Below are 16,139 nucleotides of genomic sequence, written 5' to 3'. Positions count from 1 at the left end.
ATTACATTTATTCTATTTAGGAGCCTAAAAAGAGCAGGGTGCAAGTATAAAGGCTGCATTTTTAAATAGTAGAGATTGAACTATGGAGCCTATTCAAAAGAAACAACCATTAACTTCCTTCTAAATATGATGAAAGTCGGAAAAATCCTTATGTGCTATATTGGGATTAGTGCAACAATCCCAATTAGTGCCCCAATCCCGGGGCAGCTCTGAGATTCAGAAGCAGAGATTGCTTAAGAAAAAGAAAGGGCTACTTAAAGCCCAAAGGACACAATGACTTGTTATTTTTTTAAAACAGCAGCTGGCAGTATAGGAAGCAGAAAGCTTCAGGATTAGAATTCTGATCCCATTTTCTGCAGCAGGAACTCAACAGAAGAATCAGGTCAGAACCCAGCCCAGCCCAGCCCACACATGACCCAATCACAATCCTGCCGGGGGGAGGGGAAATATTCAAGGCAGGAGATAGGTATGCAAATGATAAGCCTTTTCTGCGTGTTTTCCTTTTGAGGTAACCTAATTTTCTTTACCAGTGCAACAAGATTAATAAGGCAGAAACATCCATTTCAGCTTCTCACTGGGTTTTCTTAGCTATTTCAATGCCATTTCACAAGTCACATTATTAATTATTATTATTCACAAGCCAAATTTATTTTTAAACCACCACAACATAGTATTTTATTGCTTCCCAGCCTTCCCCAACCTTATGCCCTCCAGATGTTCTGGAATACAATTGCCACAGGTCCCAGCTGAAGTCCAAACATCTGGAGGGCACCAGGTTGGGGAAGGCTTGACTACCCTATTTGTTCATGAGATTCATTAGAAACATTTCAGAAGACAGCAGGTATGGAAGACTATTTTCTACCCCTGCAAATCCAGTCTGTTAAGGCAAAGTGTTAACATTTCATCTTTTCCACATTAGTCATTAGCAGATGTATGTTGGTAAATAGCCTTTCTTCAAAAGCAACACATTTCAGTAAACGTATTGCCCCACCCCCATATATGGTTACCAAAACTTAATCAACATCAGTTCCTATTGCTACTGAATGAGAACAAGTCCCCAAGGAGAGGGGAGCAGCTAGCTGCGTATTCGGATGCCAGAGGTGAACATGGAAAGAGAAGCACACTCTGGATACAAACAAGCATTTCTAAGTGTGAGGGAGTCTTTCCTTAAGTGCCTGAATTTTTCCAGGCCTTGTAAAGTGAGGTTTACTAAGAGCAAAATGATAACAGAGCAACTGGAGGCCACCTTAAAGCAGTGCAGCAGTTCTTAACTGCTAAACATGGCTCAGAGAAAATTCCGCTCCATAAACTCTCACCCAGTCCACTGAAGACTCGGCTCAAAAGAAGGATGTGCCTTAAAATTCAGAGACTATGAAATGCAAAGGGCAGAGAAAGCCCACCCTGCTCTGGGCAGGCTGGAGAGAGGAGGGTCTGCTGCCAGAGGGCCCCAATGCACTCGCCAACTGCACAAGCGATTGACAGGCAGCTGCTGGCAGCGTTTCTCCCAAGAGTAGACAGTGTAAGGCCCAGAAATGGGGCAGAAGCGGAGAGCAAGCCTAAGCCAATTCAACAGACAGATAGGGGCCTGATCCAGGTGTCTCTGCTGAACTAGCCTGAAGCTGGTTCACCAAAAAAAATTTTAAAATACCCCCACACACACATTTTTTATCCTGGTCAACCATTGGGGTTTGGGGTACAGTGGTAGCTCTGTGCTCTGTTCAGCCCCACTGCTCTCCAGCAAGGAATCTGGAATGATCCCTTACTGAGCAGTTGCAACGGGAGTAAGGCACCTTTGGCCATTAAGATGTTGCTCGACTACTTCTTCCATCATCCCTGCTCATGGGGCTGGTGGGAGTTGGACTCCAATATCTGGATGACCGCAGGTTCCACACCCTGATGTAAGACATTAGGAACATGGGAATCTTCCTTATTCCAGATCAGACTATGGTCCATCGATCCCAGTAGCTCTGCTGATTACTGAAGTTCTGGAAGGCCGTCATCTGCTGCCTGAAGGGAGGATCCAAGGGGCATCTGCACCCAAAGCTCTATGATAGTCATCCCCCACCCCTGTGGCAGCAATTCAATGAAAAGAGAAATTATTGAATTGTTGCACAAAGTCAGTAAATCGCTTCAAATTGTTAACTGTGCAAACCCCCACAATATTAACTTCACCAATATTGCCACTGCAAACTGGAACACAATTTCTAACAGGAGCATCACTCTTCTGCCCTACAGTGCAACCTGTAGTGGGGAACCAAGAACTGACTTATAATATTTCAATCTTATAATTTTACTTCAAATCCCTCACTTGTGGTACCAATTATAGCCTCTCTAACATCTGTTTTAACAAATGCTTTCAAGATCAACACTTCCTCTCTCTTGTACAGATGTTCTTTATCTTCAAGCTTAATCCCTTTTCATCCCAGAGGCACTGTTTTGAGCTACTGAAGAGCACTATCTTAATCTAGAAGTATCTGTTGTCCACACAACTCAACATTAGTGTAAGAATAAGCCCATTTACGGGACGCGGGTGGCGCTGTGGGTAAAACCTCAGCGCCTAGGACTTGCCGATCGCATGGTCGGCGGTTCGAATCCCCGCGGCGGGGTGCGCTCCCGTCGTTCGGTCCCAGCGCCTGCCAACCTAGCAGTTCGAAAGCACGTCAAAGTGCAAGTAGATAAATAGGGACTGCTTACCAGCGGGACGGTAAACAGCGTTCCGTGTGCTGCGCTGGCTCGCCAGATGCAGCTTGTCACGCTGGCCACGTGACCCGGAAGTGTCTGCGGACAGCGCTGGCTCCCGGCCTACAGAGTGAGATGAGTGCACAACCCTAGAGTCTGGCAAGACTGGCCCGAACGGGCAGGGGTACCTTTACCTTTTTAAGCCCATTTACAAGATGCAAAGTCGGAGGGGGGAACATGACTCAAAGGACATTTGGTGTAATTACGGATGCTCAGCAACATGTTATTTCAAGACAGTAGTTGAGGTGGTTCTGCACATAAGAAAAAGATTCCCAATATAAGATGACAACTTGTCAGGTGACTTTTTATGCAGGGAACCGCTTTCTATCAAGATCTTTAAGCACAGTCATACCTCAGGTTACAGCCGCTTCAGGATGCATTTTTTTGGGTTGTAGCAGGAACCCCCCCCCCTTCATTACATTGTAATGCACAAGCACCACACACACCTCTCACCCCCCCCCGAGCCTGGAGATGTTCCCTCTAGAGGGGCATCTCCTAAGAGCCTTCCGTAAATAAGGAAGCGCCAACCTGACAGTTCCGCACGGAACCCTTATTTTCCCCGTATATTTTCCCTTAGTCGACCGAGGCGCTCTACCTCGCCCTATCCTTATTATTGGTAGACTGGCCGCCTGAACTCCGGGTCAGTCGGCTGCCGCTTCAGCCAATCAGCATTGCCGAACAGCGCCCCTTGTGGCCGCCACGCAGGTACTGCAGGCAGCAGGCGCCCGTTTCTCTGTCTTTGACAGTCCTCAAATACAAAGTTTCCGAGTTCAATTGACCGTGACTGATTTAACCAAAATGTTGCAACCCGTTTCCGGAAAGGTGAAAGTGCTTTGAACTTCAAGGACAGTATTCTTCATAAATTCGCCACAAATCACCCGTATATCGGATCTTCACCGGACCACTTTTATTCTGCTCCACATTACAAGGACTATCAAAGGGGGGTGGCCTGATACCAGTCGGCCATAATCCCTTGACCGAGCAGGCACGTACTCTGCAGCCCTTCCCAGTTGGTTCGGCAACCTTGATAGCCATCTTGATGGGCTCAGACAGAAGGCTATCATGGACACAATGAACTGCACGCATTAGTGTATTCGACACAGACTATGACAAAGGGACCATGACCGGATTCCCCTCAGGGGGCAGGAAACACCACCTTTCCCTTTGTTCTCGTGGAATGACTCATGGGGAGGGAGGAAGGGGGCTCCGGCCAGGTGTCAGGATGCTCGGATTACCTGCGCGACCCCTCCCCTGACTCCTCCTGTTTTTAATGTAGTCATGATGTAAATATGATGTATTTCTAGGGGTGTAGCTTAGGGGATTAGGAACTAATAAAAGTGAGGGTCTTCTTTTGTTCGGGGCTTCCATCTTGCTTCACCTTGTGGGCGGTGGGAGTCCTGTCGCGACAGTCTTTTTCTTCAATAAAGACCAAGCCTACAGGCTGCTGATTTGCTTCCAATTTGCTCTGGTTGGTGTCTTTGTTTTGTCCAAGGGAACCCTCGGATTTTTCCGGTAACAGGGTTGCAGACCTCCAAAACCCAGAAGTACCAGAATGGGTTACTTCCGGGTTTCAGCGGTCGCGCATGCGCAGAAGAGCCAAATCGCAACCCGCATGTGCGCAGACGCGAACGTGCATCCCACATGGATCACGTTCGCAACCCGAGCATCCACTGTACACTGTGTTGTTCTATACAAACTGAGGGCAAAACTACCTCACATACTCCTGCAATGAAGCTGGAATCATCTGGAGGAATTTAGGACTCAATTCTTGCATCAGTTAATGATGATGGATTTGTCAAGAACCAAGATTCATGTTTCAATAAGCAAAATGTGACATTCCCAGCCAGGTAAAAAATCCCAACATGCACAGATAACATAAAGATATTATAGTACTGAATATTCAGAAAGTTTCTCAACCAGGCTTCAAAGAAATCAACCCCCGTTTCTCGCTGAAACCCCCACAAAGTGAGGGAATTGTTTGAGAGACTGAAGTCAGAACACTTGCAACATCCTACACCTTTCAAAGGCCAATTTCAAAGGACAATTCTGCACAATTTTACAATTGCTCATCTAGATTGTGTTCCAAAGTCTATGAAGTGATACATCTTTAAATGGCACTGAAAACCAAAGAATGAAGCCACTAGTAATACGTCTGAGGGAAGGGATTTCCATTAAATGGGGTCCACCACAAAGACAGTCCTATCTTGCTCATTGCACTGGGCAAACAGGAGGGCCTCCCCTGCAAATCTCAGTGAACACTCGGGACAGAGGGCTGCTCTCTGTGAGGTGAACCACTTATCTCTGGATAATTTCCAGCTTTAATTACATCTACCATATATGTGCAACTGATCAATGTTAGAGACATGTACATGATTCATCTTCAGTTTTTTGCAAGTTCAGGACATTACCTGCCAATTAATGGTGCTGGTACATGAATGGTGGGATTAGGAGATTTGCAGGGGTGGGAGTCATCTCATGCTCATTACAGCCTTTTATTTAAAAAAAATCGTATCAGACTGGTTGCTATAACTCAGGATCAATAATAGATAGAAGAACCTGTTTGTTTCTTCCAAAATATTAGTCCTGGTGTTCACAAGTGCTGTCTGCATGGCATGATGTTTTTTGGAAGAGAATTTCCATGCAACTTAACTCTTCTCAAATGCCAGAAGATTCCATCCAAGGGCTCATAATCCCTCCTTTAGACACCTGATTATACTCCATTTTAATTGGTTTAGGGTTTGTGCTAGCATTATTTTAATTTCATTGCTCCTGCTTTTTAAATGGAATTATTGCAGGGGAGGAAGGTTTGCATCAGTGAAGAAAGGGAAAACTAATTACATTAGTAGAGATTAAGCTCACTGTCAAATCAAATACCCAAGGCTCCTTAATCAAAGGACACCAAGGGCCAGCTGGAAGATGCTCTTGCCACACTCTGACCAGGTGCATTCTCTGCCCCCACCAGAATGAAGGCTTCCTAAAAATTCACTGCAACAACTCCCTGCAAAGACAGTGCACACTCCCAGTGTATGTTATCACATATATGAGACACTCAGGCTTTGTAGTTTGTTAAACATAGGTAGGAAGCTGCCAATATCAGAAGACCGTTGCAAGTCTTAATGCCAACAAATCTTCCATCCTCCCTAAGATTTACTACTTTTAAAATCTGTTGCAATGCAAAGAATAATGAAGATCTTGGTCCTCTTTTGCAGCCCTTCATCCTGACAAAAATATTGATCTCATAGAGCTCAAGCTTAGCACTTTTTGAAGCAGTCCTCAAGTACAGGAGTATTCTTCCCACCTAACAATCCCACAATGTTGTTTATCCAGCACACAAAGAACTGCATTTCCCTCCTCACACTTCTTCATTTTCTCTGTATGCTACCTTGCTTTCGCTCTGAATCAGACATACCTTGTTAAGCAAGATTTTTACCTTGACTCAATAATGGCTTCTTCTGAAAGCCACAGGTAAAAGAGAAGTGTACTGAACAAGAGATCTCACACTAAACTCAGATACTTGCAGGACAACCCTACCATCTATTGCCCACCTATGTAAACAACACAGGTCTCAAAACCATTGTTACACTATGCAGGCAAGCATATCACAAGCGCAAACTACTGAATTGTCATGGTTCTCAAAGAACCACAAGAACTGCAGTTCTGCAAAGGAGCCCAGTCAAAAAATTATCCCACTTTCTTTACAACTATAGGTTCCAGCCCAGGATTATCTGCTGGTATACATTTCTGTTGTGCACTAAGGGAGCACTCTAGAATGGTGCTTGGAATACTGGGTAAGACCTCCCTAGATGGCAGCATCTGTGACATGGCAACCCAGCCTTTGCCAATGAGTGTTCTCCAGTTGCCTCAGACTACAATTCCCATCACCCCCAGCTGGTGCTGGATTGGGACTGATGGGAGCTGTAGTCCAAAATGTCTGGACACTATGTTGGCAAAAGCTGCAGCAATGCAATGCAGCTTCTGTTATGTACTGAAGTTCTCACCCTGGGCCAGCAAGGGGATACTGTAGATAGTTATGCAAATGAAGGATCGAAAGTGACGTTCAGTGATTGGATAGTTTTAGAAAATGGCAACAGTTACATTGTTCTGGAGCTCTATATAAGCAGGCTGACTGAGCTCCTCAGTTCAGTTCTGTTCCAGCTTACAAATAAAGAGCTGCCTTGGAAGAATCGCTGTGTCGTCTGATATGTTCGCCCACAACTTAACTGCTTCTGTTAGAAAAAGTGCACAGCTCAGTTTTCAAAGCAAATCAAAAGTTAAACTGGTCCTTTTTTTAAGTCAATAGAAGTGTAAGATAATTTTTAAAATGTGTTTTAAAACAAAGCTCCAGGCACTTTTAGTGAGCCAAATTGTCGTGTAATGCTCAAATGATTCCTTCAATTATGTGATTATTAAAAATGTCCAATTTTAACATGCATGCAATAAATATGCAGTTATTAAGCACCATTAGTTTCTCCCTCGCTTCTAGCCTATTTCACTATGATGCAATATTAATTTCCCTGGCCTTACATTTCATTGCAGCTACATCCACTCCCTGCCTCGTGCTTGGATGCAGCCCAACTGTGACAGATGCAATAAGCATGAAGATTTAACTCAAAAAATCCAATGATGTTTGAAAAGGCAGTTCATCAGAAGACAGAGCAATCCCAACACAGTATGTATGGGGAAGCACCAATGTGGATTGCAGTTCTCCCACTCAAAGTCTACAGCCATCCATTAAAAATTTACGATTATGTAGCAAGACACAAAAACACATGCAGTCAGGTGTGTATTTGGGGATTTTTGCACTTTGATCTTTTACCTCTGCAAACACAGCCTTTGAAAAACATGAAGTAACAAGATAACATCAGCAAGTTATATATAGCAACCTTTTTTACATAAAAAGATAAGCTATATTGCCCCAATTTGTTTTGTTCCCCACCTCCAGCACACCTAGACCACCACCCAGCTTGCCTCCATAGGTCTATCCTCAGTCAATTTATCATTACAGTTCCCTTAAGCCAGAGACTCAGGTGTCCCAGGTGCCACACTCAATCTCACCTCAGCTTTTTACCACCTTTGCACTCTGCTTACAAGTTCTTTCTCATCCAATTTATTGTATACCCAGAGGGAGCAGACTGTTCCTGAATTTGCATCCAACCCAAGTGGGCACAGCAGCCCAGGGAAAATGGGAGGGGGCGGCATTGCATGGGTATTACCACATCCCAAAGTGAGCCTGCAATACCCCCCCACCTCCTCTTTGGAGTTCTAGCACTTGCACTTTAATGAACTCACTGAGCGTTGTAAAATGTTTTTAGCCTATGTTTTTAAGCTGTGGTTTTATAATCGTTTCAGTTGTTTTAGGTTTTAATATATTTTAGATCCTGATTGTAAATTACCTTGTTTTATACACAAAAAGGTAGCCAAGAAATATTTTCATAAAAGGGAGTAAGCAAAGCATGAAAGTCTGGCATCTACCACATGGATGGAGAGGGAAACATACATGGGTTTTGCAAAGGGATCATGTGGGTTGCAGATGAAGAGCACCCTCCGCGTGGGAAGGCCCTTGCAAGCAGATTAGCACATGGTTACCATACCATCTCTGAACCAATCAAAGAAAAAATAGGCACACAGAGCAAACATGCTTTATTGTACATGCAGAGCAGCTCAGCTTTATGATGACCTACTAGACTAGTCAGTTTTATTTCTATGTCTAGTCAGCTTGCAGCTGATTTCTTCATCATTCTCTTATACATTAGTACAACGATGCATTGTTCAATCTTGAAAAGGAATGGTCATATGCTTGAGAAAGTTAATTAGTTTACCGTATTTTTCGCTCTATAACACGCACCAGACCATAACACGCACGTAGTTTTTAGAGGAGGAAAACAAGAAAAAAAATATTCTAAACGAAACAGTGGATATATGATTTTTGTGGTTCATGCTGTGGCCACAGACATGTGATCTGACAGTCAGTTTGGAGTAGCCCAATGCAAAAATCCTGAGGATCCATGTGGATCCATGCTTTGTAACCACGTTTTAAGTGGGGAAGGAAGAAAAGCACTCAAGGGACAAGGAACACGCATGGGGTGTGTGGAGAAGGATGCTGCTAATAATGAAGAAGAGGGGTATAAGGGGAGAAGGCTCCTCTCCCCTCCTGCTTTGCTCCTTTAAAGAAGCAGGCTCTCTGTCCCTGTCTCCTCCCCACTCTGCAGCTCTTCTCCCGCTTTGCTGTTTCAAAGCGAGCCACAGAGGAGGGAAGGAAGGGGAACCATGGATCCTCTGCTCACGACTGCAGCAGATCCCCCTCGCCACCCGCAGGCATTCGCTCCATAACACGCACAGACATTTCCCCTTACTTTCTAGGAGGAAAAAAGTGAGTGTTATGGTGCAAAAAATACGGTACATTTTGTGAGTTAGAAAATCCATATAGCATTTCACAAATGGTAAGAAAAGCTTCTAAGAATTAAGAATTACTCCACTTTTAATGAAAGTCGCATCTTACAGAGGCCCATTCTCCATGCCAAGGCAAACCATAGTTAACGGCTTACTGTGTATGCACAGACCTGACCACTTTGTTTCTCCCACTTCCTGCACAGAAAAAACAAGCTAGGATCCCAGCTCTAGTGTTACACCTGAGTCAGAGTGGTATATAGTGATCAAGAGTGTTGGATTAGGGTCAGATATGAAACTTACTTGGTGACCTTTGGCCAGCCACTATCTCTCAACCTTCTCTACCTTCACAGGGTTGTTGCGAGATAAAAAAGGGAGGGAGAGAACCATGTATGCATGCCGCCCCCTTGTCATTCAGAAATTACAGCTGGTGCAAACCTCGGTCGACAAATTGCTGACCAGTACAAGATGGTCTGAGCATATAAAACCAATTCTGGCATGACTGCTATTTGCTTCAGGGGTCAATTTAAAGTGCTAGTTCTGACCTCTAAAGCCTTATGCAGTTTAGGACCGCAATAACTCGAGGACCACCTCTCCCTGCACTCACCATCTGAGGTCTTTCTCTGGGCGCCATCTCTGAGGGAGGTGCAGATGGTGGCCACATGAGAATGGGCCTTTTCAGTGGTGGCTCCCCACTTTTGGAATGCTCTCCCCAGGGAGGCTTGCCTAGTGCCATCAGTGGCTACGTTTAGGTGCCAGGCAAAAATGATTCTTTTTAAATGGACTTTTGACCTTTAGCTCAGGAGAGTTTTAGATATTGTGGCCTCCTTTAGTGGGTGGGATGTATTTGACTATTATATATATCTATATATGTATAAGTTTTTGTTTTTATTTGGTTTTAATTTTTGTATTACATTGTAAGTCGTTCTGAGCTTATTTCTCATTAAAAGTATGACTTACAAGTGCAATAAATAAGTATAAATAAATAATGTAATAAAAAATAGCAATCAGTAAGCAATGAACAAACCTTAGCTACAGATTGAGATTTCATTGGAGCAAAACAATCCACAATCCCTGCTTCAGATATAACTCTGAGGTAGAAACTGACTCTTCTGTATGCCAGCGAGGAAAAGTAAAGAAGCTGAAGATGTTGTTCATGGTGGGCCGTTATCTATGGCTTACCATTAACATGTGAATAAGGTAAGAACAACATAAAAGCAGGTCCCTACCCTGAGGATCCTACAAATGACATTTTGACAGAAGGAAACAGGGCATGGAGAAAGGCAGAACCAAAATATGCAAATAATTAAGAGTTATGTAAATTTACAATACAATCCCATGATTACTTTGTGTGAAGACAAAGAAATGCTTCTGTGTGACAGAGGCAGAACTGCTCAACACCTGCTTTACCTCTGTCTTCACCCAAAAGGAGAGCAATGCCCAACCTGGTGAACATGATAAGCAAGGCAAGGAGAGAGCTGCATTTCAATAGGGACAACTGTAAGGTTCCACACTTAAGCAGGAAGAAGCTGCTGCACAAATATAAAATGGGGAACATCTGGCTTACTAGCAGTACATGTGAAGAAGATCTAGGGGTCTTAGCAGACTACAAGTTGAACATGAGTCAACAGCGTTATGCGGCAGCAAAAAAAGCTAATGCTATTCTAGGCTACATCAACAGAATGTTCCCATCAAGGGAAATCATAGTACCATTCTATGGTTAGACCACACCCAGAATACTGTGCCCCGTTCTGGGTGCCACAATTTAAGAAGGATATTGACAAGCTGAAACTTGTGCAGAGGAGGGTGACCAAGATGATCAAGGGTCTGGAAACCAAGCCTTAGGAACGGCTGAGGGAGCTGGGAATGTTTAGCCTGAAGAAGAAGAGACTGAGAACAGATATGATTTGTTGTTGTTTAGTCGTTTAGTCATGTCCGACTCTTCGTGACCCCATGGACCAGAGAACGCCAGGCACCTCTGTCCTCCACTGCCTCCCGCAGTTTGGTCAAACTCATGCTGGTAACCTCGAAAACACTATCCAACCATCTCGTTCTCTGTCGCCCCCTTCTCCTTGTGCCCTCCATCTTTCCCAACATCAGGGTCTTCTCCAGGGAGTCTTCTCTTCTCATGAGGTGGCCAAAGTACTGGAGCCTCAGCTTCACAATCTGTCCTCCCAGTGAGCACTCAGGGCTGATTTCCTTCAGAATGGAGAGGTTTGATCTTCTTGCAGTCCATGGGACTCTCAAGAGTCTCCTCCAGCATAGACATCTTCAAATATTGAAAGGGTTGTCACATGGAGCAAGCTTGTTTTCTCCTGCTCCAGAGGGTAGGACCCAAACCAATTGATTCAAGTTACATGAAAGGCTATTTTGACTAAGAACTTTAGGACAGTAAGAGCTGTTCAGTAGTGGACAAGACTCCCACGAGAGGTGGTGGACTTTCCTTCCTTGGAGGTTTACAAGCAGAGGTAGATGGCCACCTGTCATGTATGATCTAGTTGAGGTTCCTTGGTGTCCCTTCCAATTCTGCAATTCTCTGATTCTATGAATTATGACCTGCTGAACTCCACTGGACTTACAGCCCCAGCATGCATGGCAGGCACAGTCATCTACCCTTCCCCCTTCTTCTTAGACATCATGTTCCACTGCATGCCACACACATTGTATGCAACTGACTAATATTTTCCCCTCCTCAAAAATAGTCAACAATCTAAAGAACAAAAGAACTGTATTCCATCCCACACAGAAGTGCTCACATTATTCTTAGTCATAAAATGTGCAATACTGAGGAAGAATTACAGTTTGCACCTCAACAGGCTTCTTCTCGGCAAAAGATGCCCATTCTTTGAGCAGCAGACTCAGCTGCCTAGTCCAGCCCTGCAAGAGGTATCCCATGCCAACTGAAGGCATTTATTGCTATCTTCTAAAAACACTTCCCCCACATACAGAATATACTGCTGTATTCTTCTGTGAGGTGTTTGAAGGAGACTTTTTTCCGACTGAAAGCCTCTCTCCAGGGTTGCCGAGCAGTATGTGACAGCTTCCTCCTTTAGAAGGAATCCTATCTACAGAAGACAGCCATTATGAAACCCTCTTCAGAGTTCCTAAAATTTCTCTTTACACTTCCTTTAACCCATGATTTCCCAGTATTCAGCTGTAAAAATTGCACATGCACAATTTCCCCAAACAGAAAAGCAGATTTCCTTGAGAATTCCTTCTTAACCACTGCTGCTGCGCTGCTCTCCCTCAACCATCACAGGGAGACATACCCCGCCCCAAACACCTGCAGCCCCCCATAAATGGACACCCTTCTTGTTCCCCTGACCTCTCCACAATTTGCAACAGAGCACCAAACAGCTGCCTGCAGCTTGGGGAGCACCCTGCCCTAAACAGTAACTGGCTCTACCCATGACATAACCCTCCCCTCCCTCCTCAATTAACTGCTGCCATAAAGCAACACACCCAAGTCCCTCCTCCGTCACCAGCACCCAAGTCTCAACTACACCCTGCTGACAACCCACCCCACAAAACACAGAAACATTATCGCCTGCACCTGAATGATACACCTCCCTCCCCAAACTGGAAAGCTTCCCACCCCCGCTTAGCAGCTTCCTGGGCTGCCTGGACTTAGCACCTTGAGTTGTCTCTCACATGAACAAACCTTCATGTCCCCCTCAGTTCCTCCCAAGTCACCCCACATGCCTTCCCTTCTCGCCCATCCACCCTCTCACCATGACCGCTCACACAACCCCCAGGCCTCTCATCCTAGCCCCACATCTGCAGCCCCCACATCCCACTAAACCCGACATCCTCAAGACAGCTCCGTTTCCAAAGCAGCCAGGCTCTTTCCCTCCCCAGCTCTTTTAAATGGCACCTCACTGCGGCTTACATAAGCTGCTTCAAGAGCCCTTTTGAGTCAAAAGATGGAAATTATTTGAACATGACCACTCGGACCACCTGACAATTACAAACCTCCTACAAATTCCCTTCTCCAATTTCAAACCTGGCATACAGATCTATAAATGTATATTTTGTGTATCAGACATGCAGCATTTTTTTTAATGAGGAAGATGCAAATGTCTCTTTTTTTAAGCCTCCCCCCATGAGACCCACATATTCCATACCAATAATCTGTTGCTCTTTAAGCGCAAACAAAAATGCATTGCTTTGTTGAATCCCTCTGGGCACCTGATTTTGCAGGACGTTTCCTTGGGAGGCAGGAGGGCAACCTGTGGGGCGGGAGGGGCCGGGGCGGGGGAGGAAAAGGCCAGCCCCGCCGACCTTCCCGGGGGGCCTGGATCCCCCCCGGACCTCTCGGAAGGGGCGCGTCGCTGGGCACCAAGAAGCGAGGACCCCCCCGCCCCACCCCAGAGGGACACGCGTCCGCCTCCCCTTACCTCGCCCGCCGCCGCCGCCGCCCGCGCGCCTCCTTCCTCCTCGCCCGACTCCGACTGACTGACGGACACGCGCCAAGACCGGCCGCCAGGGGGCGGGACCGACCCACGCCCCGCCCCGACCCCGCCCCGCCGCGCCCTGCGCCGCCCCGCCCTCTCACGTCGCCTCAGCCAACCTCATGTCCCGCCCTCGCGGAGGGGAGAGGCGGGGCAGCCAATCGTCGCCCAGCGCGGGACGGAAGGCGTCCAACCAGCGTCTCTCGCTGGAAAGGGGAAGGGCGGGGCTGGCGCGGCGCGAGAGGAAGCGAGGAGGGGCGCGCGGCGGGGGGGGGAGCGAGCGCCGGGCGCGGGCACGCGCCTTTCTTGTCCGCGGCGCCCGCCTCCCCGCTCGCACATGCAACTCCTCATTCTCACGTGTCCTAGTCACTCGTGTATGGTCCCCGGACGTGGCCTGTATCTCGTTCTTCCCTGAGACCTTCCAGCGAAGGGCTGGGCTGGGAATATGGCTCATATTTCTAAGCAGTAGATACGTTTTAATCTCTTTCCAGTATTGTGGGGTTGTGTTTTTTGTAAAGACCTTTAGCGCTCTAGTCCTGCGCAGTCTGAGCAGCGCTTTTGGAAAGATGGGTTGGGGTGAAAGAAAACGGGGGTAAAATTAAAACAGACTCTTAGATTATTATTTTTTACAAAACATTTGGTAAAGGGGAATGGCATCGTGTACATCGCCACTCCAAAATCCCCGAAGTCTTCCTAAGCTGCCCTTGGCCCGAGAGCCCCCCGCCCGGCGGAGCTGCTCCATCCCTGGGCTTGCCCTTTCCGGAGCCGGGCCTCAGGGCTTGCCTTGGACTCCCTCCCTTCCAAGCCGCGAGAGGAGGGCCACCTTCAGGGGGTTCAATAAGACCAGCAGTTCATGGGCACCCTGTATACTGCAGCTGATCTGACTGCAAAGCAAAAACCTCTCCAGCCCTTCTTCAAAGCTCTCTGGTTTTGGGTCGTGAAGAACCCCCGCAGCAGTTCTATTTTTGGGCCTGTCATCTGCATGGCAACTACCTTTAATTGTGTTTATTACTGGGAGCCACTTACGAGGTCTTGGACTACAGTAGTGCCTATATAACCTTTCAAAATTAGATTTAAAATAAGCAAAATGCCCCCCAAAATTGGCTTATATTTGCTGGAGCCGTTGTCTGTTTCAGGTGGACACTGACTGGCCTTCAGTACCTTCCTCTCCTATGTCTAGGGAAATCGATAGCAAGAATCATATTTACAGTAGTGTGACTTGCTGTTGCATTCAGCTTTTGACCAGGAAGGGGAGCTATAGAACTGGAGTACTATCAGGGCTGAGATCTAGCTTTTAAAAAGAGATGGTGGTGTAGGAAAATCACATGTGATGCATGAATATTAGTCATTTATGTACCAATGAAATGCCTCTCATTGCAAGAGGGCAGCAACAGAGGATTACAAAGGATGAAAGAGGATTTCTCAGGGATGCAACATCCATTGACTCTGCCCCCTCCCAGGCACCCCAGCTCACCCCACCACCAACACGGAGGAGAGCCAGCAGCCAACTCAGTGGCAAGGGGTGAAATCCCGGCTTCAATCTCTGGTGTTGTCTGGAGATTTGGGGGAAGACTCATGGGGGGCAGCTATCCCTATCAATAAAAAATAAATAAAAATACATAGCCAACTCCCCCCCCCCAAAGGCCTGCCCCCACTAACAAAAATCCTGGCTACACCCAGGGAAAGACTCCTGTCTCAAACTGCAGAGGAGCTGCTGGTCCATGTAGACAGGGGCTGTGGGTCATTAGACCCTAAGCAGAGCCCTAGAATTCCCAGCTCCCGCCTGCCCCAGCCAGTGTGGCCAATGGACAGGGCTGACAGAGCTGTAGTCCACAGCCTCTGGAGGGCACAAAATTGGGGAAGGCTGATTTAAGGTGTGGGCACAGGACATTGGTTATCAGCAATTACACGGGTGCAGGCACATCCTGACACTGGAAGAAAGTTGCTTAAGGCCATTCCTCTGACCTGAGCCCTGCAGGGTCAGACCAATTTCTCCTGGCAGCAGGGGCATACCTAGGGGGTTGGCTATGTTGCCCCCTGCCAGGGGCGCAGGCCCAGGAGGGCACAAAAACCGTGCATCCGCTCTCTAGTTTGGAGTGTCTAGGGCCCGTCCACCCACCTGCGCACTCCCTGGGGGGCTCCCCTGCTGCTCTGGGTGCCTCGGCAGAGAGGGAGGGGGCTCTGAGACAGCTCCTTTCCAGGGGCACAAGGGAGCCTAGGTATGTCTCTGTGCGACAGCAAATTCCTTTGCTAATTTTGCCCAAGACCGCTATGTGCTGTCTTCTCTCATCACCAAGGCAACTGAAAAGGGGGGGCACCCAGTTCTGCATATGAGAACCCAAGTATCAAATGCTCAGAATAATAGAACATCTGTAGCATCCCAGCTACAAACTGTGTGATGCTAAATAAATACCACATTGGGGAAATTCTAGTTAAAAGCAGACAGTCCATCACTTCACAGGGGCTTAGTATTGCAAAGAGGCTGTCAGCAAGGGATTTTTAAACATTTTCTGTGGAAAGGGTAAATGCAGAAGGCAGGGACATGGGCTGGCATTTTATAGA

The 16,139-nt window shown here is 46.6% G+C and overlaps 1 protein-coding gene across 1 annotated transcript in view; it reads right to left on the bottom strand.

Annotated features, from left to right (window-relative positions):
- Positions 1–13,627, bottom strand: part of CORO1C (coronin 1C) — a 59,505-nt gene extending 45,878 nt beyond the window's left edge. Inside the window, exon 1 of the mRNA XM_053361075.1 lies at positions 13,524–13,627. The gene's annotated coding sequence lies outside the window, so the exon portion shown is untranslated. The remainder of the gene's footprint in view (positions 1–13,523) is intronic.
- Positions 13,628–16,139: the final 2,512 nt, after the last annotated feature.

This window comes from Podarcis raffonei, chromosome 13 (genome assembly GCF_027172205.1).
Source record: "Podarcis raffonei isolate rPodRaf1 chromosome 13, rPodRaf1.pri, whole genome shotgun sequence".
Lineage (NCBI taxonomy): Eukaryota > Metazoa > Chordata > Lepidosauria > Squamata > Lacertidae > Podarcis > Podarcis raffonei.
The sequence above is the reverse complement of the archived record's forward strand: the minus strand, read 5'-3'. Positions and strand labels throughout refer to the sequence as shown.